Source organism: Tachypleus tridentatus, chromosome 13 (assembly GCF_004210375.1).
Source record: "Tachypleus tridentatus isolate NWPU-2018 chromosome 13, ASM421037v1, whole genome shotgun sequence".
Lineage (NCBI taxonomy): Eukaryota > Metazoa > Arthropoda > Merostomata > Xiphosura > Limulidae > Tachypleus > Tachypleus tridentatus.
In genome coordinates, this window is record NC_134837.1 from 75,813,707 (window position 1) to 75,826,298 (window position 12,592).

The following is a 12,592-nucleotide window of genomic DNA, read 5'->3' on the forward strand; positions in this document are numbered from 1 at the left end:
GCCATTTAACAACATTTTTGTGACTGCTTATTGTGGGATAAGAATCGGACATTTGGTTCCAACATTATTGACCGTAGCTTTAATTGGTTTTCCAGATGAATCTGTCATCTGAGATCTCAAACACATTTTAATTTGCGTTATAAATAAAAATGTTGATTCACAATGTGCCAAAACAAGACAGCATTCGACAAGCACGTTGACGTAGACACGGGTATTCAACAGCATTTTTCAGAATATTATCTTCTAAGAACTCAATCAATTTCATCTGTAAGTCATCATGTGCTTTGGAGACATCAGCCAGAAGTGGTTGAAAAGCTAGTTTAAATATGAGATCATGTTTCTCGAAATCTGCAAACCTCTCATTGTATTCTTCAATCAGGAAGTCTAGAACAGCTGTGTATTTTTTCATGTCACATTTTCTTAATGGTTTGATTGTATTCTTTTCATTAATTACTTTTGTTAGTTCAGGGGAGTGTTCAGCTGAAAGATCTGATTAGACAAGGAGAGTTTTGAAAAAGGTCAGTTTTCTCCGAAATGCCTGAATTTTTAGCCACATATCATATACAGAATTAGTTTCGCCTTGCAAAAAAATATTGAGATTATGTTGCTTTAATACAAAAACGCAGCATTTATGCAGAAATCCTCTTTTGACAATTCCAGTTTAGCATATTTGTGGTCCTTATGAGTTACATAATGCTGATATGCATTGTATTTCTTCGTTGTTTCAATCATAGAGTTGCAGAGCAAAGACGTCATTTTATCTTTCACAGCAACAACGTAATACTGCAATTCTCATTCTTCATTGAATACTATGTTTTCTTCCTTCAGTGTTATTTTCCTATTTTTTGACATGATCGGGTTACCATTAAAACCTTTTAGAAAATGGTACACAAAATGATTGAAGATACAGTTTGAGAGGAAACAGGCACTGGAAAACGATGACAATAGCGGAGAACGGTCATCAACTGGTAGCGAGGTGAGTCGATCGCTGCTAAATAAGGCCACTTCACCAATTACTGAGTTGCCACTGACGCGGTATGGCCAATGGCATGGACGTTTGGCATTACTTCATGAAAAAGACGGACTTAGTATTTTCGGACAAGCACGTAAAAGGCCGCAATTAGTGCCATGAAAGACCGCAGATTCCCCACCCCTGGTCTTGGGAATATTTGGTCTAAAAAAATCAGTATGTATGGAAATATAAGGAAAAGGGGAAAAAATAGATCAGGATTAGCTTTATGAAAGGGATTGAGGAGTGTCATGAGAAAGAAGGAAAACAACCGGAACGGAACATACCTGATAAAATATGTCCGAATAATTAGAAGATGGTCGAATACAGTTCTCAATGGGAAAGGAAGTTCACAAAGACTAGGTAATAGATGGACATTAACAAACAAGCTAATTTCCTCATACGTTTCCCATTGATAACAAGGGAATGAGAAATAGTGAAATCAATAGGAGTGAAGTTGCGGGCTGCGTGACGGAGATTACTAACACATGAAGAGTGGCTGTCACGTCATCAACACGTAATGTTCTTTCTCTAGCCTCTGTTGAAATTTGACTTATCTGAGGAAATTCTTCTCCCACAACGGATAGAGAAATAGTAATATGAACTTATGAGTTCATTAATCGAAGAAAATATGGCGAAAAACAAAGAAATGTCTTTCATTTATAAACTCCTAAATTTTCTATTTCAGAAGTAACAACGAGGAAGTGAATTAACTTTCACGAGTGCAAAATTATAGAGGAAGCTAGCAAATAGGAAAATGATGTTCACTTCAATTGGTGGAAGGCTTTTGCATTATTATACGGTCATTGTGAAGTACTGCAAATAAAGGAAATCTCGTGAGTTAAGGTGGCAGTTGTCTGAAGGCAAGTCTCTAAGACAAACAAACTTAAAAGATAGCTTATCTGTGTGAAAAGATTTGTATTGTTTCAGAAGGAACTGTACCAGCCAAAGTCGGCTGAGAAACCCCCATCATACCATCTCCTGCAGGTTGAATCCTTGGAGATTTGGTATGGAAAGGAGGTGGATCAGTCTAGATGTATTGTGTTGACTAGGATGTCCCTCACCCTATTATGATAGAGAAGGTGAACCAACCAGCATATCTACAGTTAAGAATATCATCCTGATTTTTACTCCTAAGTTAATGACTCCTATTTTGGAGATGGGAGAATAGCATACTTGACTGGTGCGTTTTCTCACCAGTGTGTTTCTCTAACAAGAAAGGTCACACTCCGACCACATTCTTTGGACACTTTCCGATGAGTGCTGATCTAGGAAATTATACACTGGTTTCGTCACAAAGTCAATGCGGGATTCCAGCTAGCATGCGAGTTTGGGTAAGATATCGCATCGGAAGTTAATATTTTCTTACACTGAAAATATACTTCCGATAGATACTTTACTATCTTCACTCTTCCCATTTCAAGTGATTCTTTTCTGTGTAATTTCGAATTTTAGATTGTGTTCCACACTAAAGAAGAAACCAGCTGTGACAGTAGAGTGTGTTTTAGTGGAGGGTTTGGTTTGTTTTGAATTTCGCGCAAAGCTACACAAGGGCTATCTGCGCTAGCCGTCCCTAATTTAGCAGTGTAAGACTAGAGGGAAGGCAGCTAGTCATCACCACCCTCCGCCAACTCGTTGGCTACTCTTTTACCAACGAATAGTGGGATTGACCGTCACAATTATAACGCCTCCACAGCTGAAAGGGCGGGCATGTTTGGTGTGACGGGGATTCGAACCCGCGACCCTCAAATTATGAGTCGAACGCCTTAACCCACCTGGCCATGCCGGGCCTTAGTGGAGGGTTGTGCATGCGTACTTGTGTCCTACAACGCAGCTGATCAAGGTTAAAACGTGGGGTAGGTGGCAGTTTCAAGACTAGTGGCGAGCAAAAATATTCCTGCATATTGAGGGCTGAATTGAACAAGAACAGCTGTTATGTGAGAACAGAAAGATGTCCTGTCAAAAATAGTATGAAAACACATAAATTAGAACATATATAATACTCTGGTATCACTTCTTTTGTATGTATAGTCTTAAATATTTTCAAAACGGTGCCTAACAGAACAATTTTGGGAACTTTATTACCTTGTCGTTTCAAAACAAAATTCGGTCAGCCAATAAAACATATTTACCAAATAACATTTCTAATGTTCTTAATTCATCCAGTTAAAGTGACAAACGAAGAGAAATCCGTTTTCTCCAACGTCTTTTGTTATAAAGTTTCCATCAACAGTTCAGCCAATAAATTTCAAGATATTTTAGCATATTTGGTAGCATGTTCAAAATAAAAATAAACCATTACCTATAACTACAACTATGTAAATAAAACTGAACATGAAACATGGCAAAGCATAATATATGTAATGTTTAAAATCAACGTATAAATAAAACCAGGAATAGCAACTTTATATCAAATACAGAATATCTAAACAAAAAAGTCATTAAATAACTTATTGAAAAAATATATCGAGAAATAAACATTTTTGAAAATATAAAATTAAATGATAATGTGTGTATTATTTTTGTAATAAAGGCACAACTGGCTCTCTGTCGTGTTCACTGATAAAAATGGAAACCTCAATTTCAGCGTTGTAACTCCGTAGAATAAGTGCTGTACCACCTGGAGACTAAATATAATTAGTAGGTTAAAAACATGGTAGATGTTTCATGATGGAAACCTAAATGCTAAAATTAAATATGTTGAAATTATTTGTATGCAACTGAAACCATAAAATGGAAAACAGAGCTCAGCTAGAAATCCAAATAGAATTTTTCAAACACTCTGTTTTTAATGTTCGCTTTATATTATCGTGTGTGGTCTTTCAACAAATGACTTTAATGTTATTAAACAGAAAAATTAATTGTTTATGAGACGCTTGAAAAATGCCTCTCACTTCAGTAAGACAATTTACTGAAATCTTTAAGTTTTTCTTAGAGAAAAGCCACTTGAGGCTATATGCTGAGCCCATCGGGGAAATCGAACCCCTAATTTTAGGGTTATAAATTTATAGACTTACCGCTGTACTAACGGGAAGCAGTTTTTCAATACCCTAAAGTATGTTATTTGTTCTATGAAATGAAAGTACATAACTTACTGACAGTTATAATTAATAAACAATAAACAAATGTTTATTTTATTTCACGCAAAGCTACTTGAGGTTTATCTGTACTAGCCTTTCCTAATTTAGCAGTGTAAGACGAGAGGTAAAGCAACTAGTCATCACCACCCACTGCCAACTCTTGAGCTGCTCTTTTACCAATGAATAGTGGGATTGACCGTCACATTATAACGCCCCCACGGCTGAAAGGGCAAGCATGTTTGGTGCGACGGGGATTCAAACCCGTGACCCACAGATTAGGAGTCGAGTGTCTTAACCACCTGGCCATGCCAGCCCAAGCAAAAAATTAACGTCACATTTTAAAGTGTGAGTAATAATTGTACTGGTTCCTAACAGTTTAGTGTAGAATGTTCTGTTTGTGACAGGGGCGTAGCTAGAAATGGCCATTGGGGGTGTTAGTTAATTTAAGTGCTTGATGCAACCGCCGCAGGCGCGAAGCCATGCAAGGGATTCCGGGGCCATGCCACCCCGGGAAATTTTTAATAAAAACATAAAAGAAATGACTGGATTATGCGATCTGAGACCACCTTTTTGGCAAATTTCAGAATGGCACACTGAGGTGTTTGTCTTATTTCTTAATTATAAATAAATATATAAGCCTATATATATAATATATAACTTAAAGTTATCAGGCTCAGCAAAGTAGGCCTACCGTCCTGTCATCAACATATAAAATATATAGTCACTCAGGAGAGTGCAAAACATATGTATAGTGTCTATAATCTGTATTCAAATGCCAGGCCCTAGTGTGAGGAAGTAGTAAAAATGGCCTAGCGCGTTAAGGCGTGCGCTTCGTAATCTGAGGGTCGCGGGTTCGCGCCCGCGTCGCGCTTAACATGCTCGCCCTCCCAGCCGTGGGGTGTAATAATGTGACGGTCAATTCCACTATTCGTTGGTAAAAGAGTAGCCCAAGAGTTGGCGGTGGGTGGTGATGACTAGTTGCCTTCCCTCTGGTCTTACATTGCTAAATTAGGGACGGCTAGCACAGATAGCCCTCGAGTTGCTTTGTGCGAAATTCCAAAACAACCAAAAAAAAAAGTAGTAAAAACGTTATTTAATTAAAGTTTGAAAATAACACTTGAGAACATCGTGACACGTGCACTTTAACCTACCAATGGCGAAAAGGTTAAATATTAAGTTTCACCTGTCATGAAAAGAATGCAAAATATTGATACAATCGTTAATAATTTGATCTGCTACATAAAACATAATAACAAATTATTATTAATTTAGGTTACTATGTGGTGAATTACAATGGGCTAAAAATCCCATAAACGTTTTATACAAATCTTTGTTATAAGAGACCTAATATATTTTTGGTTTGATGACCAAAGGTTTGCTGATGAGCCTTAGCTAACATGTAAAATTTCACTCTACAGTAGAGGAAGCGGTAAATCAAAAAATGCATTGAACTTGTATGTCACACAAATTATACTTTCTGTTGAAAGAAAGCAAATCTCTTACATAATCATTAAACTGTTGACTCTCTCTGTAACATAGGATTAAGAATTATACAAAATGCTATGTTGTCATTGAATCACCTAAATTAATTTATTGTATTAAACGGCAAATTGAAAAAGACTTAAAACTTCACGACTATTACTTACACATTACAATTTTAACAGACCTAACTGTTTTTCATTGTTTTCTTATTCACATTGTACAGACGATTCTTGAGTAGTCGAAACTGCATTACACAGTAAAGGGAGCGGAAAATAAGATAGTGCATTATATAAATGTAAATAACACTGAATTGGAAGTAACGTGTTTTTAGAAAACGTAAGCAGCCGCCATTACTACTTGTTCAACTTTCAAACGCTCTGGTTGAACTAACAACAGCAAGGTGTCATCTCATAAACCTTATGGCCGTTATCCAGCTAACTAGAAGTTTGGATAATTTTATTTGATTTTAATGAATTTGTCAAACCAAGATGATCTAAACCTGATTTTAACTTAGAAAATTAGTGCAAAAATATTTCACAAAATACACGTATCTGACTTGTTATATGAAGAATAATTTAGCCCAAAGGAAAATGTTAGGATTAAAAACCTGTTATTTTTCCTCGACGTTTATCATGTGGCACAAAAACTATACATTTCAAGGATTGTTCCCAATAAATTATAGGTAGCGTGTCATGTCTTTTTATTGTAAGCTTTAGGGGGATGTTATTTATGTATCTGCACCTCCAAACATTCAACATTGTTAATTGAAATGGATGAAAATAATTAAGAAAATGTATAGTATAAATATGATAAAATTAATATGGATTTATTTGATAATTTGTGCCAAAAATTGATACAAATGCTTAAGTATATATCTATATACAGCACTGTGCAAGGACAAAGTCAGAAATTATAGTTAAGGCTACTTTTAAAGAACAATAGAAGGTAAATCAGAGGTGAAATATCAAAATTTTATTTATATTGATGTTTAGTACAACAGAAACTCAGTGAAAATACTTGAGTTCAGCAAACAGTTAGTATTTAATAACTGCAGGCAATCTTTCAGGCATTGTTGCAACATATTTAGTGATAATATACTTTGGGATGTTTACTGCAAATATCTCTAATACACTCCCATACAGTTTCTTCAGAAGTAACTTTGTTTTGTCAAGTTTTTAATCTATTAAACCCCAGATATGCTCAACTGGGTTGAGATCGAAGCTCTGTGAGGGTCCATTGCATTTAATTTGGATGACTCCAGCAGTTTCTTTCTCATTTAAGTCATTTCTGTATAAGTTGAATGAGCGTTTGGGATCATTATCTTCTTGGTAGTAGAATTGTTTACGCAAATCACTGGGTATGCGGATCATTATCTGATGGTACTTGCATTTGTCCAATATTTCCTGTCACCTCAGCGGTAAAGCACCTCCAAACTACCTTCATGGTAGGTGCTGTGCATTGAAGTAAGTATCTCTCACCTTTCTTCTGCCGAACATACAACCTACGCTTCAAATTAAATATTTTAGTCCTGAACTCATCCTTCCATAGCATCTTTTTCTAACCATTAACGGTCCAATTTTTGTACCTTTTAATCAATTTCAGTCTCTTAACAATATTTGGAAATAGAAGTAAAGGTTTTTAACTGCTACACGACTGAATATTCCATTCTCGTTAAGTCTTCTTGATACTGTATATCTGAACATTTTTCTGTCATTTGGTACATGGTTGTTTATCTCATGCTTCAGATCAGTGATAATCTTCCTTCTGACCTGAAGGCTTCAAAAACGTAGATATTTAATCTCAGTATCATTGAGTTTAGGTGTTCTACCTCTTTCTTTTCTATTTTTAAATTACCTGTCTCGATCTTATGATCTATGATGTACTTGACAGTGTTTGTGGAGCATTTCAAGTTTACAGCAATTTGTCAGAGAGTCCAACCAGCATCATGTAAAGCTTTTATGTGAACTCTCTGCTCTACTTACAATTATATACGCTTTTTTGTCTGTGGCATGACAAAAATCTTAATATATTCTGTTAAATACTGTTTTTATCGAGGTTTAGTTGTGTTGTGCTATTAATGCGATTTCTCCCTGCATATACCAGTACCATATGCCAGCTTCTTTCTACATAGATAAAATACTGCATGGGGTACCATGACAGTTATTTCAGACCCTAAATTTGATCAGTATGTTCATTCAAGCAGAATCCTTATGACATGCCCTTGGTACAAGTGTGTGGGAATTCTAAATAATGATAAGTATTCTCACCCTGTCTCATGTAGTTATCATCATGGATCAATAAAGCATTACCATAGTGTTGAAATTTACATTCTGCAACGGCATGGAAAAAGTAGTCCCATAAAATGGAAAGAATGACATAATATTGTCTTGTCCTAACGTTTTTGCATAGTACCGTAAATATATAACATAAAGCCCAAAATAAGTAACACAAATCATTACGCTTATTTCACCAGTGATGGTTTACATACACTGTACCAGATCTAAAAAACAATACATTTAGCAACGTTACTCTTTTAAAAACACCATTTTTCTCTTTTTACCAAGTTTAACTGACTGGTTATGTCCCTCTCCCCTCCCTTCACCTACTTCTAGATCTTTTTTGAAAAGAACCTCTTCCCTCCAAATGGTCTTTTCAAGATATTATTATTACAGGCTTGAAGTGTCGAAAACCTTTGCTATAACACTCCAAGTTTTATTGCAGCTTGATTCATGTACATAACCAGTCTCTTATTGAAAATATTTAAAAAATGCTAATGATACTACAAATTTATCACATTGATGAAACTTAGTTTAAGATATTTTACTACTAATTTTATTGTTCTGTAATCAGAATAAAATATTTTGGATGATATGCTGACATTTTCCTCATTAAAACAATGGCTCTCAAGATCACCCTGTCATTAAGACCAAATATCATTCACTATAGTGGGATTCACCTTAGAATATCGATTAACTTCAAATAACAACGACAGTATACTGAAATAGTTAAAAACGAGTGAAACTTGTCACTTTTTACTGCCATTTCATTAGTCTAGCGTTGTCTAATCTGCATATCATAATATACGTCTAATAGTTTCTGTATGTACGTGTCTGTTCTACTCTACCATGTGCATACCTGACTTTTCGTAACCAGTGCATTTTCTCATATAGACACTTCAATACATTGCATAGTGATCTTTTTTCAATTTATATAAGTTTAAAGGTGTGTAATAATTTAGTCTACCAGCATTTATAATTGCAAATCAAAATATTTAAATATAAATTCAATTTTCCCTCAATACTCCCTTTTTTATTTAGAAAACAGCTTTGTGGGTAACGTATCCCACAGAGTAATTTCACAAATCTTACAAACTTGATTAAATAGAGAAATATGAAGCAGACAGGCCTAGCTTTTGCAATCGAGTACAATACACTACGGTGAATTAATTTCGAGAACACTACAAAAATGTATTTATCTACAGCATACTGAACAATTTTCACAATTAAATGTGCAATTTATAATTACATACTACCCACCTTCTGTTATTTCACGTGAGAATCATTTTTGAAGTGCTTTGTTCTCCTGTGAATATGCAAATACACGATAGACATTGTGCCAAACATTCATACATCTAATACATGTAATCGATATTTCACTCCTACATTACAATAAAAAGCAGTAAAATAGAAAGGCGTGTACACATATATTGTAACATAACTAGGATCACTTTGTTGCAAGTACTCTTCTATATATACACTGCTGGCCAAAATCTTAAGGCCAATGAACATAAAGAAAAAATATGCATTTTGCGCTGTTAGACTCAATCACTTATTTGAGTAGATCTTCAAAAGATTAAAATAAAAATAAAAAACTTTTTTTAGCATTTAATAGGGAAAATGTGAACACTGTGGATTTAGTCTAAATACCAGCTGGTCAAAAGTTTAAGACCATACCAAAAAGAAGTCCTAAACAGGGTAGAAAATGCCAAACAAGAGGTCTTGGTAGTGAGTTGCGCGGCCGCCATTGCGAATATTTTCAAACATTCACTTTGACATGGTCGATATAAGCATTTGCAGAAGGCTGGCTGAAATGTTATTCCAAGTGGTGAAGATGGCTTTACGAAGATCATGCACTGTTTGGAATTGACATCCATTTCTATAGACTTTCCTTGCAATCCACCCCCAAACATTTTCAATGGGGTTCAGTTCGGGCGAACACACTGGATTGTCCAAAAGAATCACGTTATTCGCCATGAAAAAGTCCTTTGTCCTTCGGGCATTGTGGATTGCAGCGTTGTCCTTTTGAAAGATCCAGTCATTTCCATACAAGCAAGGACCTTCAGTCAATAAGGATGCTCTCTCCAACATGCCAATGTAGCCAGCTGCTGTTTGACGCTCCTGTATAACCTAAAGCTCCATTGTTCCATGGAAGGAGAAAGCACCTCAGATCATGATAGAACATCCTCCACTGTGTCGTGTAGAAAATTACTTCGGTTAGATATCCTTATCGTGCCAGTAACGTTGGAAGCCATCTGGACCTTCCAGGTTAAATTGTTTTTCATCAGAGAACAAAACCTTCTTTCACTTTTCTACTTCCGATGTTTGGTGCTTCTCAGCAAAGTTTAAGCGAGCTGTTTCGTGGTGTGGAAGGAGGCGTGGTCTTTGAAGATGTTTACGATTTTTAAAGCCTTTCTCTCGTAGATGCCATATTATTGTTCTTGAGCTGCATTTTTCGTCCATAAGGGCCTTAATCTGGTTCGACAATCGGCTGGTGTCTTGCCGGACAACTTGTCGAATTCTCCTGCTCAACGCCGGCGAAAATTTCTTGGGCCGACCACTTGAAATTTTCGTTCCTATCCCTAAGTGTCTTTTAAGAAATTTGCAACAGCAGTTTTACTACGCCAAATCTCACCAGCGATGGCACGTTGAGAGAGACCTTGCTTTTGCAGCTCGACAATTCTGCCACGTTAAAACTCTGTCAACTTTTTAGCCTTTGCCATCTTTTTACCTAATGTAACATAGGAGATGTCAGTGGGAGATGTAGACAACTCTAATGCATGAACAAAAATGACTAAATTTCCTTATGTGTTTACCAATTAACGCTTCGTTTCAGTATGGTCTTAAACTTTTGACCAGCTAGTATTTAGGCTAATTTCATAGTGTTCACATTTTCCCTATTAAATGCTAAGAAAGTTTTTTATTTTTATTTTCCCTTTTCTTATTTTCACCTTTCGAAGCTCCACTCAAATAAGTGGTTGAGTCTAACAACGCAAAATGCATATTTTTTCTTTATGTTCATTGGCCTTAAGACTTTGGCCAGCAGTGTATATACACATCACAGTTACATTAACGTGTTTTGGTTTTGTTCAAACAACAAAAATATTTTGAATCACTTGCACTGCTTACTGATTATTTATTATAATGACACTGACAGCTCTAGGGTTTTTGACTGGAAGGGACCACGTGTAAAATGTTAATATCTCATGTAATTCTGAGAATGAATATAGTATTCAACCTTTTTTGAATATTTTCTGTAACAAGTCATAACTTCACTTATCAAACTAGAGTTGTCTTAAGCCATAAAAATTAACCTATATTTCCTCTCTCATCCACCAAGAGAAGTGATGTGTTGAAAAAATTCCTACCTTGACACTCAGCAGTACCAAAGTGAATGTACACAGAACTTGTATTTGTAGGCAAATAATGATTTGGCGACGTCTATGTATAGCCTGACTGGTCAGCAAGCTACATTAGGATGTTGCGGGTGATTATTTTAATATATGTGAGTACTTAATATTGTCAGCATTTCAAATCAAAGGCTGTCAGATTGTCATATGGATCTGTATATGCAGAATGCCTTTAAGAAAAGTTTGGCTGAAAGTGTAAAAATTAACAGTAAGAATTTTTAAAAATACATTAAGCGTAAACGAAATGTTAGAATGAGAGTAGAAACCTTGAGTAATGATAAGAAGGCTTGTATTTGGTGATTATGAGATGATTGGGTTATTAAATTTGTTTTATTCGGTTTTTACTAAGAAGATTTGAGCATTACTCCACATCTTGAATAGTTGATAACTGGAAACAAAGTTGAACAAGATAACTATATCAATTCTGAGCTGATTAAGAACAAATTGGAAACTTTAAAGAACTATAAGGCTTCTGAACCAGATAATATTTCTCCAAAGGTTTTGAAAAAAGTTAAATATTGATATGTGAGCTACTTTTTGTAAGTCCTTGAACAGTGTGCAGATGCTATTGGAAGGTGACTAATGTTATTTCTGTTTTCCAGATAGGTAAAAAATTGTCTCAGCAGTTATAAGCCTATTAGTTTACAACAATTGTTGGAAAAAGTTTTGGAAAGTTTGATAAAAGACGCTTTGTAAAGTCATTTAATAAAGTTTAGAACTTTATTGAATAGTTATCATGGTCTACGTTATCCACTCAATGCAAGCTAAATACTAATTATAAAGATTGCGATATTTAATAAACTGAAAAAAAATTATTTGGCAACGGCAAACGACTCTTAGTTAATGTTTAGTAATAATTTTTCTTTTTTGCTTTATCTATTGAATAGTTATTTTTACACGCTTCCGTTACTTTTTAAACACATTACTTGACAAAATACAACGAAAAAAATGACTGTTTACATCCAAGGGTAAAAAATAATTGTAATTTACAACACTTTCTGAATATAGGGTTTTTTTTCCTAATCGTCATAATAATTTGTGATAACATTTTTGTCTCTATTTTCAGAATTACTCGAAATTGTAAATTATTCCAAGAAGTTTTACATACAGAAATTGATTTGAATTATAATTCTAAAACTGGTTTTGTTTTTGAATATTTGATTCGTTTTTAACTATAAAGTTAAGAGTTGAATCAATAAAATGTTAAAATACTGGAAGATTACAGTGAAAAGCAATCACGGACACTGACTAATTCGTTATAATAAACAAGTCTTAACTTTAAAGTAGTAGTTTTTATTCACATAAAATTACAATTAATTTAATATAGTTGCAACA